Below are 14,818 nucleotides of genomic sequence, written 5' to 3' on the forward strand. Positions count from 1 at the left end.
TATATATATATAGTCAGTTGTTGGGCAGTACCTGGAACTAAAAACAGTGGCCTTATTAACTGTAAAAATAATTGTCCTATAGTGACATTCTTATAAATGCTTCAATACACCAGCAGGAGAAAAATAACACAGACATATACAATAGATGCATCATCCAGGATTGAACTCCAGTTAGGTTTGTCCTATCTAACACTATGTGTTATATATTGAACGAACCCTCTTCTCCATCTCTGGAAATGCATATTTTACATCCTGTGACATTTTATACTTTGTTTCCATGAGACTACTGAGAGAACCATTCCACAGCCAGCAAATCTGACACAGAAGGAACTATGAAAAGCAAAGTATCAGAGAGATAGCCGTGTTAGTCTGAATCTGTAAAAAGCAACAGAGGGTCCTGTGGCACCTTTAAGACTAACAGAAGTATTGGGAGCATAAGCTTTCGTGGGTCAGAACGTCACTTACCCATGAAAGCTTATGCTCCCAATACTTCTGTTAGTCTTAAAGGTGCCACAGGACCCTCTGTTGCTTTTTATGAAAAGCAAAGGCCCCTAGGATTCTTCAATGAACGTTATCTTCTGAGAATACAGAAATGCTAGGTTTCTCTCCATCATTACTGCTGCAAAAGTACTGCATTATTCACTCAGCTTCACTAACGATTTTCCTTAGGCTTGCAGCAAAAATTAAAAATGGCAATGGAAAAACTCCACAAGGTTTGTGATTGACTTGTACCAAAGTACCTTTAGCATAAGCAGTAGAATGGCCCATTGGCCAATTATGTTTGGTATCAAACTGAAATCTTAGGTTGGGAACAATGGGAATGTTTTGGAATCATTGCATTCCACTATGCAATGACCCTGATCCACTTTTCATTTCTCATATAATGTATGCTACATAACACTATAGCTCCACAGTGGTCTGGCATTTGCATTGGCAGCAGTAGGATTCCTGGATATACCAAGAATGACAATAGCCAGTGTGGGAAGGAATGGATGACAGTCAAGACACTAAACAGATGTAAAATATCTTCTTGTCATTCTTCCTAACAGCTGTCAATCACAGCCACATACTAAACAAGACACCCCTGAGGGCAAGAGCTAGCTACTCTGTTGCCTTGTTATCCCGATAGAGGATTCACAGCAGGAAGCATGGTGGGACAGGCTACCTGGGAAATCCAGGCTACTGAGACATCTTTTAGACGTGTCTAAAAACAAACAAGCAGGGAGGATGGAAGATCCTTTTCCCGAGAAGTCCACTTGGCATTCATAGCTTCATTGGACAGCAGCAAAATGTGAATCACAATGGAATTAGCATCCAATTTGTATAAATTCCCATTAGGTTCAGCCTGATCCATGTTATCCTTTTAGCTTGCAGCAGTTAGAGAAACACAGGGATGTGTTATGTCCTGAAGCCAAAACAAAGCCTTGTTATCTCTCTTTTTCTCAGATGGGATTACAATGGTCTCTGTTGTCTGGCTTTAGTTGAGTACTTCTTGATTGACAATACCCTGAGAGATGTCACCATCTCTGTATGCTTCATTGTAGCAGCCTAGTGCATCAAGGCTGCCTTGGGACCTTTTTTGTTTTTGTTTTTCAGGTGTTCCAAACAATTGTCAATGCACCAGAATGATGACCTCTTGTACGGCTTGCATGTCCAACACTTTATCAGCTGGTGTCTGTTTGAGTGAGAGATAAGAGAGAAAACATTAAGTATCCACATGAATGGAAGGCAAAAAGGAGACCAACTTTATTATGGACCCTCATCAGAAAGTAGCATGTGCGGAATGTCAATTTAATAAAGGAATTGACAGCTTTTCTCTGGTTTCTATAATGCCACAACTGTTTCTTTGACAGTTTAAAAAATAGGCCCTTTGTAGAAGTCAGCTAGTGTCACTACATACATTTGTGAATACCCTGCATAACTGACATTCCCCTCTGCATTGACCAACGGTAGTGGTATATGGAGACCTGGTGAGCCTAAGCTATGTAAAATATGGCATACAGTAGCTGGACATCAGATACAAGTCAGAAGGATACAGTTTTACTAAAAATGCTTTAAGTGATGTTATGTTGGAAGAGAATTTCTGAATCAAAGAGAACTTATAATAAACTTACTTTGTGTCTGCCTTATTAAAAACTTTTTTTAGGTCTGGTTGAATATTTTGTCAGACTTTTCTTTCAACAGAGAATTGGTGAAAAGAAAAGAAAAATGTTCATGGAAAGTGTCTGCATTTTTTTTTTTTTTTTACATTTGTCAAATAACTGAAAACCCAAAACCTTTTCTGATTTTCAGTGAAAAGGTAAACATTTTCTGCAGAGTTTTTTTGAAAATTATTTTTTTCATGTTCATAGAAATATTCAACAGGAAAAAACAACACCCCATTTTCTGACCAACTCCACCATTTTTGTAACCATATGTAAAACCAGCTGTTCCTGAAAGTGAAGCACATACTCTGGAACATAATATGGCCTCACTACAAGCTGCAAACCCAAGAATAAATTAGATATATCTTTTAAAAAATATATCGTGTATTTAGTGTTGAATTTGGCATGAAGTATTTTAGCACTATGCAAAGCACATTCCATAACATGTTTGCAATACTAAATCCAACTGTAAATTTCCATCCATTTTTTATTACAACCCTAAATTAACAAATACTTTTTTCTTTTTTGGTTCTTGGCTGCAGAGTTGTTGGTGTCAGAAGGCAATTTTTATATGCCCTCTGAGGAACATTATCCAGTCCCTCTAGTGAACAGAAGATGATAATTAGAGCTGAGTGAAAAGTGTAATAAAATGGAAGTGGACATTTCAACATATTGAAAATTATTTTTTTCCTATGTTTTTGAAAAAACAAAAATTTAAATGGTGGAATTTCCCAATTTGAAAGCCAAAAACTTCCAGTTTTTAATGAATTTTATATTAAATATTTGAATTAATATTGCATTTAAAAATGGAAGCAGAACTAATGCCACAGACAGATAGCTCAGTGGTTTGAGAATTGGCCTGCTAAATCCACGGTTGTGAGTTCAATCCTTAAGAGGGCCATTTAGGGATCTGGGGCAAAAATCTGTCTGGGGATTGGTTCTGCTTTGAGCAGAGGATTGGACTGGATGATTTCCTGAGGTCCCTTCCAACCCTGATATTCTATGAAAGCTAAAAACCCTTCTGCTGTTGGAATGTGTTAGGGTGAGTGAGAGCAAAAGAAAGCATTGGCCAGCTGAAGGAGAAGGAAGGAAGAATGTTGTTGAGGGGAAGGGCCTGGGCACCAAGCTTAATCTTACATCAGCACAGCAGCATCTACACTGAGATTTGTACTGGTGTAGCTAATCTAGTACAGACAGGACCTAAGTAATGAGGATGAATCTACTAGTGGATGATAGATATGCATGGGTCACTTGCTGGAGGATTCTCTGCACCTTGAGGTTTTTAAACCATGATTTGAGGACTTCAGTAGCTCAGACATAGATGAGGGGTTTGTTACAGGAGTGGGTGGGTGAGATTCTGTGGCCTGCATTGTGCAGGAGGTCAGACTAGATGATCATAATGGTTCCTTCTGACCTTAAAGTCTATGATTCTGTGTGTGTGTAGCCCTCAGACATCACATGGCCAATACCATGACACCACCCACACTTTCAGTCATTGTGCTACCTTCTCTTACAAACACAGTGTGTTACACATTGGAGCCTCCATCACTTTGCACAGTCACTTACATTGGTACTAGGTGAGTGCAAGGAAGATGTCAATGACTATGCAAGGCTCAAGGTAATAGGAAAATATCTAGCCCTACTAGTGCAGCAGAGTGTGTGTGATTTCACATATGAGTCAGTATCTAAAGGGGAGCCAACCCTTCACTGGAATCACTTTGCTGTTGTAATACAACACAATGTACATAGTATATGAATATAGAAAAGCATGATGTGGTAATAACAGACAAGGGTACAGTGTTATCAGATAGTGGATACATTGCCAGCAGGAGAAAGTAATAGGAAATGAAGTTGAGGGAGAAACATAGGATTACTAATAATTTTTGTTAACTGATATCATAGAATCATAGAAGATTCGAGTTGGAAGAGACCTCAGGAGGTCATCTAGTCCAACCCCCTGCTCAAAGCAGGACCAACACCAACTAAATCATCCCAGCCAGGGCTTTGTCAAGCCAGGCCTTAAAAACCTCTAAGGATGGAGATTCCACCACCTCCCTAGCTAACCCATTCCAGTGCTTCACCACCCTCCTAGTGAAATAGTTTTTCCAAATATTCAACCTACACCTTCCCCACTGCAATTTGAGACCATTGCTCCTTGTTCTCTCATCTGCCACCACGGAGACCAGCCTAGCTCCATCCTCTTTCGAAGTCCCCTTCAGGTAGTTGAAGGCTGCTATCAAATCCCCCCTCACTCTTCTTTTCTGCAGACTAAATAAGCCCAGTTCCCTCAGCCTCTCCTCATAAAACATGCGCCCCAGACCCCTATTCATTTTCCTTGCCCACCGCTGGACTCTCTCCAATTTGTCCACGTCCTTTCTGTAGCGGGGGCCCCAAAACTGGACACAATATTCCAGATGTGGCCTCACCAGTGCCGAATAGAGAGGAATAATCACTTTCCTTGATCTGCTGGCAATGCTCCTACTAATGCAGCCCAATATGCTGCTAGCCTTCTTGGCAACAAGGGCACACTGTTGACTCATATCCAGCATCTCGTCCACTGTAATCCCCAGGTCCTTTTCTGCAGAGCTGCCACTTAGCCAGTCGGTCCCCAGCCTGTAGCCGTGCATGGGATTCTTCCGTTCTAAGTGCAGGACTCTGCACTTGTTCTTGTTGAACCTCATCACATTTCTTTTGGCCCAATCCTCCAATTTGTCTAGGTCACTCTAGACCCTATCCCTATCCTCCAGCTTATCTACCTATCCCCCAGCTTAGTGTCATCCATGAACTCGCTGAGGGTGCAATCCATCCCATCATCCAGATCATTAATGAAGATGTGGAACAAAACCAGCCCCAGGACTGACCCCTGGGGCATTCCACTTGATACCAGCTGCCAACTAGACATTGAGCCATTGATCACTATCCATTGAGCCCGATGATCTAGCCAGCTTTCTATCCACCTTATAATCCATTCATCCAATTGATACTTTTTTAACTTGCTGGCAAGAATACTGTGGGAGACGGTATCAAAAGCTTTGCTAATGTTAAGATATATCACATCCACCACTTTCCCCATAGCCACAGAGCCAGTTATCTCATCATAGAAGGCAATCAGGTTGGTCAGGCATGACTTGCCCTTGATTAATTCATGTTGACTGTTTCTGATCACCTTCCTCTCCTCCAAGTGCTTCAAAATAGATTCCTTGAGGATCTGCTCCATGATTTTTCCAGGGACTGAGGTGAAGCTGACTGGTTTGTAGTTCGCCAGATTCTTCTTCTTCCCTTTTTCAAAGATGGGCACTATATTTGCCTTTTTACCATTGTCTGGGACCTCCCCCAATCACCATGAGTTTTCAAAGATAATGGCCAATGGCTCTGCAATCATATCAGTCAACTCTCTCAGCAGCCTCAGATGCATTGCATCTGGCCCCATGGACTTGTGCATGTCCTGCTTTTCTAAACAGTCCTTAATCTGTTCTTTCACCACTGAGGGCTGCTCACCTCCTCCTCTTACTGTGCTGAGCAGTGTAGCAGTCTGGGAGCTGACCTTGTCTGTGAAGACCAAGGCAAAAAAGGCATTGAGTACTTCAGCTTTTTCCACACCATCTGTCAGGAAGTTGTCACCAACACTCTCCAAAAACTTCCTGGATTGTCTGTTCAATCTGTATTGAACTCTTCCAGCAGATGTCAGGGTGACTGAAGTCCCCCCTGAGAACCAGGACCTGTGATCTGGAAACTTCTGTTAGTTGTCCAAAGAAAGTCTCATCTACCTCATCCTCCTGATCTGGTGGTCTATAGCAGACGCCCATCACGACATCACCCTTGTTGCTCGTGTCTCTAAACTTAACCCAAAGACTCTCAACAGGCTTTTCTCCTGAAGAGACTTTGAAATAGTGAGGTAAAAGTGAAGGCAGAACTGAATAAAGCATACCTGTCAAGGTGGTTAACCCAAACAAGAAACTTGATCATTCATTCAATGCATGTTCCATGTATTATAGGCAACACAGCTTGCCTAACACTTTCCATGATAAGATCCTGTTTTCAGTTGCATATAACTTTGCCAAACTTCAACTGTTGTCACTGATATTTTCCATATTGGGCATCTGCCTCATGCTTAATTTTTAATTTATGTATTATTGACATTTCAGCTAAAATGGTTCAAACTCTTTCTGAAAACAACAAAAGGGAAAATATGTTATTTTCCCCCCATGTTAAAAGAATTCTTCCAGCCATTTCACTGAAAACCTGCAACACCTCTATGCTTTGGCAGGTGGTTTGTCCTGGTGTCAGGGATGTGTCTTTTCACATCCCCTGAAAATCCAATCAAATTTGGACAAGTTATAAGCCTCTGAAAAATCTTGGTTCACAAATGTTTGATAGAGGTTTGTTAGAGTTCAGCAGCTAAATTCCCTGAAGACTCCATCTGAACGGAATCTGTTGTGCTATGTATGAACATGCCTTCTACTCTTACCAGTTACTCAGCTCCAGTGGAAGATGTCTGAGCTGCGGATCTAAAGATCCCAACCCTACATGTGACCATCGTGGGATGGTCAATATGATTCCATCTGATGGAATGTCTATTTTTTCTAGTTTTCTTATGTAAAAACTTAGGAAATTGCAGCCCAAAAATCTTGTGTTAAAAGATCTGAAAGTCAAGCACACAAAGATTAGGAAATCCCAGAGTTAAGGTTATTAAAGTTGCCTGACAATGTTAACTTAGTCCCTTTGTGTGTATGCATTAAGATAGAGCCTTTAATTACATGATCATATACTATTTTTTCTACAAGAGCCCTGCCTCATTCAGTCACAGGAGAGATGTACAATGAGACAGAATTAAGGTGTATGGTACTTGCTAACTTTCAAGTGTTTGACGTTGCAACCTCAACAATATTCTTTTAATTTTTTTGGTATATAATTTGTGTTACATAATGTTTGGAGCAGCACTCAAAGCACTAAATGGTTGTTCTAAATAGATACACACACATATATTTTCAATTTACTTGAACTATTTGTTAAGATTTGATTGCAGATAATTTACAGTTTCTTTTTCTAAAAAGGGCTCCCTTTACTTTCTCTCCATATGGTACTCAGGACTATGTCTTAAAGGGCTGCGCATCCCTGACAGAGAGTCTGGGTATAGTGCTGTGAAGTTCTTGTTTTTATACCCAGCAGCTGGAACCAAGTAAAGAACAAAGCAAAGCTCTTGTAAAGCACCTTAAGTACTGGGTAATCACTGAACACCATACTCCATATTCCTTTCCCATAATGACTCTCAGCTACACAGCAGCCAGCTCTTCTGGACTGGAAATCTCATTAGCCTGCCACTCAAGTGTCTTTAAGAAATTAGTCTGTCCATATTAGTCTCTTTTCTACATCCCCTCCCTCTTTTTTAGTACACACCGACACATTTATTGTAACTACATAAAAATATAATTAAGCAAGGCAAGAAAAACTGAAAGAACAGTTCTGTTTGTAAAGCTTGTAACATGAATTTCTTAAGATTGATAGTCAATGGCAAGAATTCCATTTACTTCAATGGAAGCAGGGTTGAGGCCAAATGCATCAAGTAACTTTAGATGATGAAGTTAAACATATTCTGTTTGCTTCTTGCCTTTGGCAAGTGAAAGGAAAGCAAAACCTAAGAAAATGAATCTCAATAAAGAAAAATAAGCTGCATATTAAACTGTTGTAAAGAGAATGATGTGTGTTGCCTTTCTGGGGTTGGGCCACAAAGGTAACAGCCTACTATTTCCATCAGCTAATCGGTCCTTTTGCTCAAATGGCAAATGAACTTGCTCTTAGTTCAAAAAATCCTGGGTTCAAATGCTGCTGATGGCCCTGCAGGGGTCACTAGACATGAACAGGGTGCCACACAGTGGGTTTTTTTGAGTTTTTTGGGAGAGTGCTCAAACAGTAGTCCATCAGTGAGAACACCAACATGAATATAAGTGTCTCTCTATGGCAAATTTCACTGCCAAAGCTACCTTACACGATCAAGGAGGAGAGTAAATGTGAGTCTGAAAACAAGAGATTATAGGGTAATCATGCCACTAACTAGTTTATGTTCCACAAAAGTTAACAATGGATACTGTAGCTAAAGACAAACTTGTTCTTAGTTACATTAAAAATTGTATTAATCAGTTTTAAACTCAGTAGCATTTCAAAATAAAATAGCGAAAATTGCTGGTATAGGCTTCATTTCCGAATGCCTTTCTGGAAGAATCACTTCAAGGCCTTTATTATAACAAAAGCTAATGGGTGTAGTCTATCTTCAGTCTAATATTGGAGATGCGCAACAATTACATATATTATGAAAGAGAAATCATCCATTACTTAATTCTCACAGAGGTTAGTAGGAATATTGCTCTTTTTCTAATTCTTTTCTTTATTTTGGATTAGAATTAGAACATTTGTACTCTTGTTAGATGTAAATTGTGCCACTTTAAACATTCAACATCCTTAAAGCAAAAGCGTAACTAATGCTCAGAAGGAGGCATTGTGTTACAGTGTTGTCATTGCTGGGAACTGATCTCTGGCTGGTTGGATAATGTAAATGAGGTTGGGATCAAATTGATTTCCTGTCCTCTTGAGAGGTCTTAAAAACAATGGATCTTATACAAGGAAAACAATATTTTTCTCTCAGATTTTCAACATTTACGCTCTAATGCAATCCCCCATTCCTTCCATTATGCAAAGAAGGATTCTCCTTTGTTTGGGCATATGTACTTTCTGGTTTGATGTTATGTCTCTAGCCCACTCTTTAAAAGCTAGATCATACAGACAGCTTTGTGTAGGGCCTGGTGAGAAACCCATCCCAATAGGAGCTGCAGGAGAGGTTCTGCTTATGGGAGGCGTAAAGCCTTTCAGTGCAGCCTGGTGCACAAGGGAACTGTGCCCGTTGCAGCCCCCAGCTGCAGCTGACCTGCTCAGCAGGCCAGTGCAGAGGATGGGTAGGGCCATGCACAGCTTTCTCCGTGCCCCCTTTGAGTTGAACAAAGGTAGTAGCCCCTGCAATCCACAGAGCACAAGAACTGCAACTTTGACAGGCCCTTTTGCAGGCCAAGTAAGTGGGTGAAGAGGGTGGGTGCATGCTCACCATGTACACTCACACAAGTGTGTGTCATAATCTGCTGCCCTGAGGTAATAAAGGCCCAGATGCTCTGCTCTGTGCTGGTGGATGCAAATGCACACAGAATGATTTTAACTCTACAGCTCAGAAAGGAGGGAAGATAAACTTATATCACATGCTTCTCTGATACCCAACCCCACAGAAGCCCCTCAGCACCACCACCTTGTGGTTGAAGGTGTGAACAATTTTCAGGAAGTTGAGGCGACTGAAGATTCACAGGGTGGTCGCTTGAAAATCCTTGCTATTTGGTGTGGCTGTTCCGTCGAAAATTAACGTTGCCTCTTGTGGTATTAACTTCTCATCTGCAGCCTCAACCCCAAACCCATTGGAGGAATAAGAAATGCATAGTTTCTCCCCTGGAGGCCAGTGGAAACATGACTACCAAGTGACTGCCCTCCCTGTCAAGGGCAAGGGATCCTGACAACAATAGGTGGCCACCCTTACATGTGAATTTCCCAGAGGCTGCAGAGATGAGACCACGATCTCTTACCAGATTGTAGGGATCTAGGTTAACGATGGCCCAGGTTCTCAGGATACCACACATTGGAGCTAATGCTTCCATCTCAGGAACGATATCAGGTTCTTCTCGGAGGTTACTTGTGCAAATCTTCTGCAGTACTCGCCCCTCTCCTGCAGATTTTAGAGTATTTGACCCTAGATCTTTTAGAGTAAGCAATCATCAAGTTGCAAAGTTATTAAAAACTCTCATCTTAATTAAAAAGTCTAATGAATATTACTCCCTATAAGTATTAAACACTAAAAACAGCAGGTGGAGGGTTAAAACGGGGTATTATTAGAAAACAAGTTCTTAATAATTACTATTTACTGTCTACATGTATGAAGTTTTCAGGAAAATCTCACTATTCTATACCATACTTTCACAAGGAAATTTCATTTCACTGGCTTTTTTAAAATCCATCTCAGTTTCCATGTCTTTAGCATTGCAAAGGTCATGTCGACCATATTGTTAATTAACTATAATTGCTAATTAATCCATAGAGAATAACTATTTCAGGTGGGGAAAAAAAGTAGTTAGAAAACAAAGTGTTCACAATTGTTCCGATTGGCTGTAAAATAGTACCATTTGTTTAGGATATGCTGTAGTACAGATTTAATATTAGTTGTAACATAGCCATCTTGATAACCAAAATAATTTCATTAGACCCTGGACTATTCCCCATAACCTTGGAATACTGTTTCTTTCAGCTGTACTATCTTCACAAGGAAATTGATTTATTGAGTGTTGTGAATTCTTTGTGTAAAATATTCAGAATATTTCCTTCCAACATTTTTGATTCTGTACAAATATTTCATCTATGATCTGCATGGAAACATGATCCAATAACATACAAACTGACCCAGAACATCATCTTCACCTTGGCAAGCAGGAGGCACAAAGACTTAGACGATCCCTCATCAGTAGTGTGTAAGAAAAGAGCTCAACCTCTGTGACACCATTTCTTCTCTCTCGCTATCCCACAATAGCTGCTCTGCAGAGCTGGGGACCTATGCATGAAACATGCCAGGGTCTAGAAAGAGTGAGACAGGGAGATACTGTTTGAGAATGTTTATACAAATGAAATACTGGCTATACAAATGTTTACCGGAATCAAATTTCTAGCAGAGATTATTTTGTGAAAAAACAAAATTAGCAAGTTTATAAAGGTTCAGTCTTTCACTCAAGAAACAGAAACAATACCATGTAATTTAGGCAATCAATCATAAAGCTTGATTTTTGAATTTTGAAAAAAATCTTTTCTACTTAGGTTCTTATGTCTAGCACTGAGGGACTTCTATTAGTGTATAATGCAACATGATTATCATCTTTCTCCATTTCCTCCCCCAGGGGAAACAAAAATCCACATGCATTTTTTTGTTTGTTTTGGTTTGTTTTTGAAATTTTTTTTATTGACTGAACTATTGCTTTATGAATTCACTATTCTAGACTGAATACTCACTATGAGCAGTTTACAGACAGTCCACAGCTTATAAATGTTCATAAAAATGATTCAGGGAATAATTGTGAACATATTTGTAGAAGTTACAATCTGTTTCCTAACAGTTTATGACTAAGAAAAAAAAAGATTACATTATTGAGTGAATTGTTCATGACAAACAGTTTGGCCATACATTTCACCTTGCAAGTGTAATTAGAGGTGGTCTTACTCTGACACCTAATTAGGATTTTCCCACATAACAATTATACATTATACATTTTGGCACAGTTAGCAATTTTTCCTCAGGAGAGACCCAGTTATGTAGTACTGAGACTTACATAAGTCAGGAATGATGAACCTCTCCTGAGCTCTGTGGAGAAGTTGATACAGCATCTGCCCACTCTCAAAAATCAGTCTCATATTTTCACCATAAAATTAATAATAAACTAATGAAAGTTTATAGGGTATAGATGAAGTTCAACACAATAGAACACAATAAGCAATGCTTGTGTGCTTTTTACAGGACTAACTCTGAAAGCACTGTGAAAAGCTTCCAGTTTACAACAATTCCCTCACCACTCATTTACTATGGGACCTGATTGCTTCTGGATTCCGGTTAACAGCTAATTGGTAATGACACCTACAACAGGCACAGAACAGGTACTATGCATTTCTAAAACTCTTCCTGGTATCCAGCAGAAGCACAGAAGTTTACAGTAAGGCCCAATTCATTGAATTCATTTCCCACACTTTACCTGTGGGGAAAAGCAGGGGGTGCTACAATTTTTTTACTTACATCTTTAACTTTATCATTAGATTTCAAAATGTCTGGGCTACAGCTGCACTTTTGGCTGTATGAGGGGAAAAGAAAAAAGTGTCAGAGAAGGGCAGAGCAGTGGCAGTCTTAATTTTACATCAGATCCATTCAATGCCTTCCTTAAGAGAAAATGTTAAGTCATTTCTCAAATAGGCAGAGTCCTGTACTGAAACAGCTAGAGCAAATGAAGTATGTGTTTCAGGCAGAAAACAAACTGATGATAATTGAAGATATCTGGAATGTAGGGGGGAAAATCCCTCTTGAAGCCTAATAATAATCCAAAATGTCAACAGAAGGATGAGATTTTATTCAGGGCACTCACGGGGGTCCATTCAAGACAGACAAAAATCCCTCCCATTCATTCTTAGACCCTCTTTTCCCAAAAGGGACGGGGGGGGGGGGGGGGAGAAGAGGTCATCACTTCCCTTCACTGGATGCAAACAGTTGTGAACTTCCAGGAACTCAGAGGAAACACCATGAATAGCTGGTCTCAAGCCTTTATCTTACCTCTGGGAGACCTAGTCAGCTTTCCAACTTACTGAATTTTTACCAAGAGTTTATCAATTCAGCTTCCTTTCCCCCCTAGAAAGCCCTGCCACTCCTCCTCTCTCTTCTGGACAAGCGTTAGTTCTCAGACCTCTGAGACCCAATTCCTTCCAAATCTATAAAGTCAGATCCTCCCTCTGCCGGAGCAGCCATTCTTCAACAGCAAACTCTCCCCCCCTCCATCTCCTGTTCCCTTCCTAGGGAAGGCCTACAAAGTAATCACACAGTGTTCTTTTTGATCCCATCCCCAACTCAAGCATCTCTTCACATAAACACCATCAGGACCAACATCTCAAATCTCTTTGGTTAAGCCATATACAGTCACTAAATGTTATTTTGCAGTCACAGGGTCTGTTTGCAGCTAGTCTGCAGCTGTGCCATATGCCAAATTCTCATGGGCATTGGCATCTCTGTGCATCGTTTAGATTTCAAACTGGGGTCACTAAATGTATTCAATACCTATTGGCCTATTAAGGACCTGGTTTTCAAAGGTTTTTCAAAGGTACTGAGCTTCTGTACCACCCACTGACTTCCCTTGGAGTTGCGAATGCACAGTACCTCTGAAAATTAGGCCCTACATGTAATCAAATGCAGTGTACAAGAATACTTGCGCAGCCCATAAATGTATTAAGCTCTGTAACTCTTGCGGATCTTCCAAGTAGAACATATATAAAGATAAAAATCAAACTATTTTAATATAATATTTTAGCAAAAATGCTATCAGGTTCAACTTTAATGTATCATTTTACAAATTCTCTCTCAAACATAAGGCCATTTTTAAAAAATTGCCACCATTACAATTATCTAATGCCCCTCCATCACCATATTAATTGTCTCACACTCATTAATGTATTTATCCTCACACCCTGCTCTCCCTTCCCAGGCCCATGAGATATGGAAGTGCTATTATCCCCATTTCACAAATGTGGAACTGAGTCATAGAAAAATTAAGTAACCTGCCCAAGATCACACAGTAAGTCTGTGGCAGAGCAAGGAAGTGACCCCCAGGTCCCCTGTGTTCAAGGCTAACACCTTATTTACTGGATCATTTTTTCTCTTTATCCTGAGTCCTTCCTTATAAGCTTTCTCCTCCTCCTCCTTTTCTTCTCTTCCTTCTCCTCTTCCTCCTCGCTTTGTTACAAGGCCCATAACAGCAGAATGCAGGAAGAAAGAAAGAATAGGTTTTATACTTATGCAGTCATATTTTATAAAGTATTTAAAGACTGTACAAGTAATGCAAATGGAACAAAAAGTTAATACTGCCATTTCCTGACCTGAGTGCTCAGCGGTCTCAACCTTATTATTACATCAACACAGCTTTTTGCATACAGTAATAACAACTTACAGAGAATTCTTGATAACCTAATTATAACTGTTCCCTGCGCTAGCAACATTTCCTCTATTGATGTCCAAGTTTGCTTACCCCAGGGTATGATTATTATTACCACCTTGTAAATAGGAAGTACACTCAACTTTTCATGCAACTAAAAAGGCTTTTCATGTGAAACAGTTATTTAAAAAAAAAAAAAGAGTGATGAGCTTCAGTCACAAGTTAAGATTTGGATCAAATCAAACAGGAGCTCAGATCCAGGGCATCCTAGTTGCGTCCAGCTGTTTAAAAACAAACACCTTCAAATGTAATCGTTAACACCTGATTATTATATGTTTCTATTATGGATGTAATCAAGGATAGTTTTCCTATTCTGCTCAGAGAAAAATGTCATCAGAAGCAGATGTGTTCTTTTAGTAACGTATTTCCATTTGTTAAAAAAAAAGAAGCAAAAATAAAGTGTTAAGTGGTTTTATAGGATTTTCATGTTCATCTGATGAAAAACTTTAACTCCACCATCTGCAGGAAAACGACATTATAATTCAAGTTTATATAAACATGTTGCAACAACCAAATTTTTAATACCATACCTGAAGGAAAAAGATAGTGTACAAATGTAATGCACCTGCTGGCTTTGGTGTTTATATGATCAAATGAGCAGGAGCTCATAATACTTCCCAACAGATCTCTGCCAGTGGCCTTGTTATAAATCCTTCCACAGCCAGACAAGTTGGCCTTTATTTTTTCATATTGCTCTGGGCATCTCACATGACATTCCCAAATAAGGTATTGTACTACAAGCCTGCTCTGATTGCTAGTAATGACTTAACTGCAAAGGAATTATAACAGTATGAATAACAGTGGTTTGCACTGTGAATGCCTCAGCTACTCCAAAAATGCCAAAGCAACCAATATAAT

General features: G+C 39.7%; 1 long non-coding RNA gene across 1 annotated transcript; it reads right to left on the bottom strand.

Moving 5' to 3' along the window:
* Nucleotides 1-530: 530 nt before the first annotated feature.
* Nucleotides 531-14,252, bottom strand: LOC117871109. Its single transcript, XR_004644153.1, has 5 exons — nucleotides 13,612-14,252; nucleotides 12,004-12,058; nucleotides 10,647-10,799; nucleotides 9,761-9,930; nucleotides 531-1,675 (listed from the first exon to the last, which is right to left on the bottom strand). It is a non-coding gene; the product is annotated as an uncharacterized LOC117871109 (long non-coding RNA).
* Nucleotides 14,253-14,818: the final 566 nt, after the last annotated feature.

Source organism: Trachemys scripta, chromosome 1, assembly GCF_013100865.1.
Source record: "Trachemys scripta elegans isolate TJP31775 chromosome 1, CAS_Tse_1.0, whole genome shotgun sequence".
Taxonomy (NCBI): domain Eukaryota; kingdom Metazoa; phylum Chordata; order Testudines; family Emydidae; genus Trachemys; species Trachemys scripta.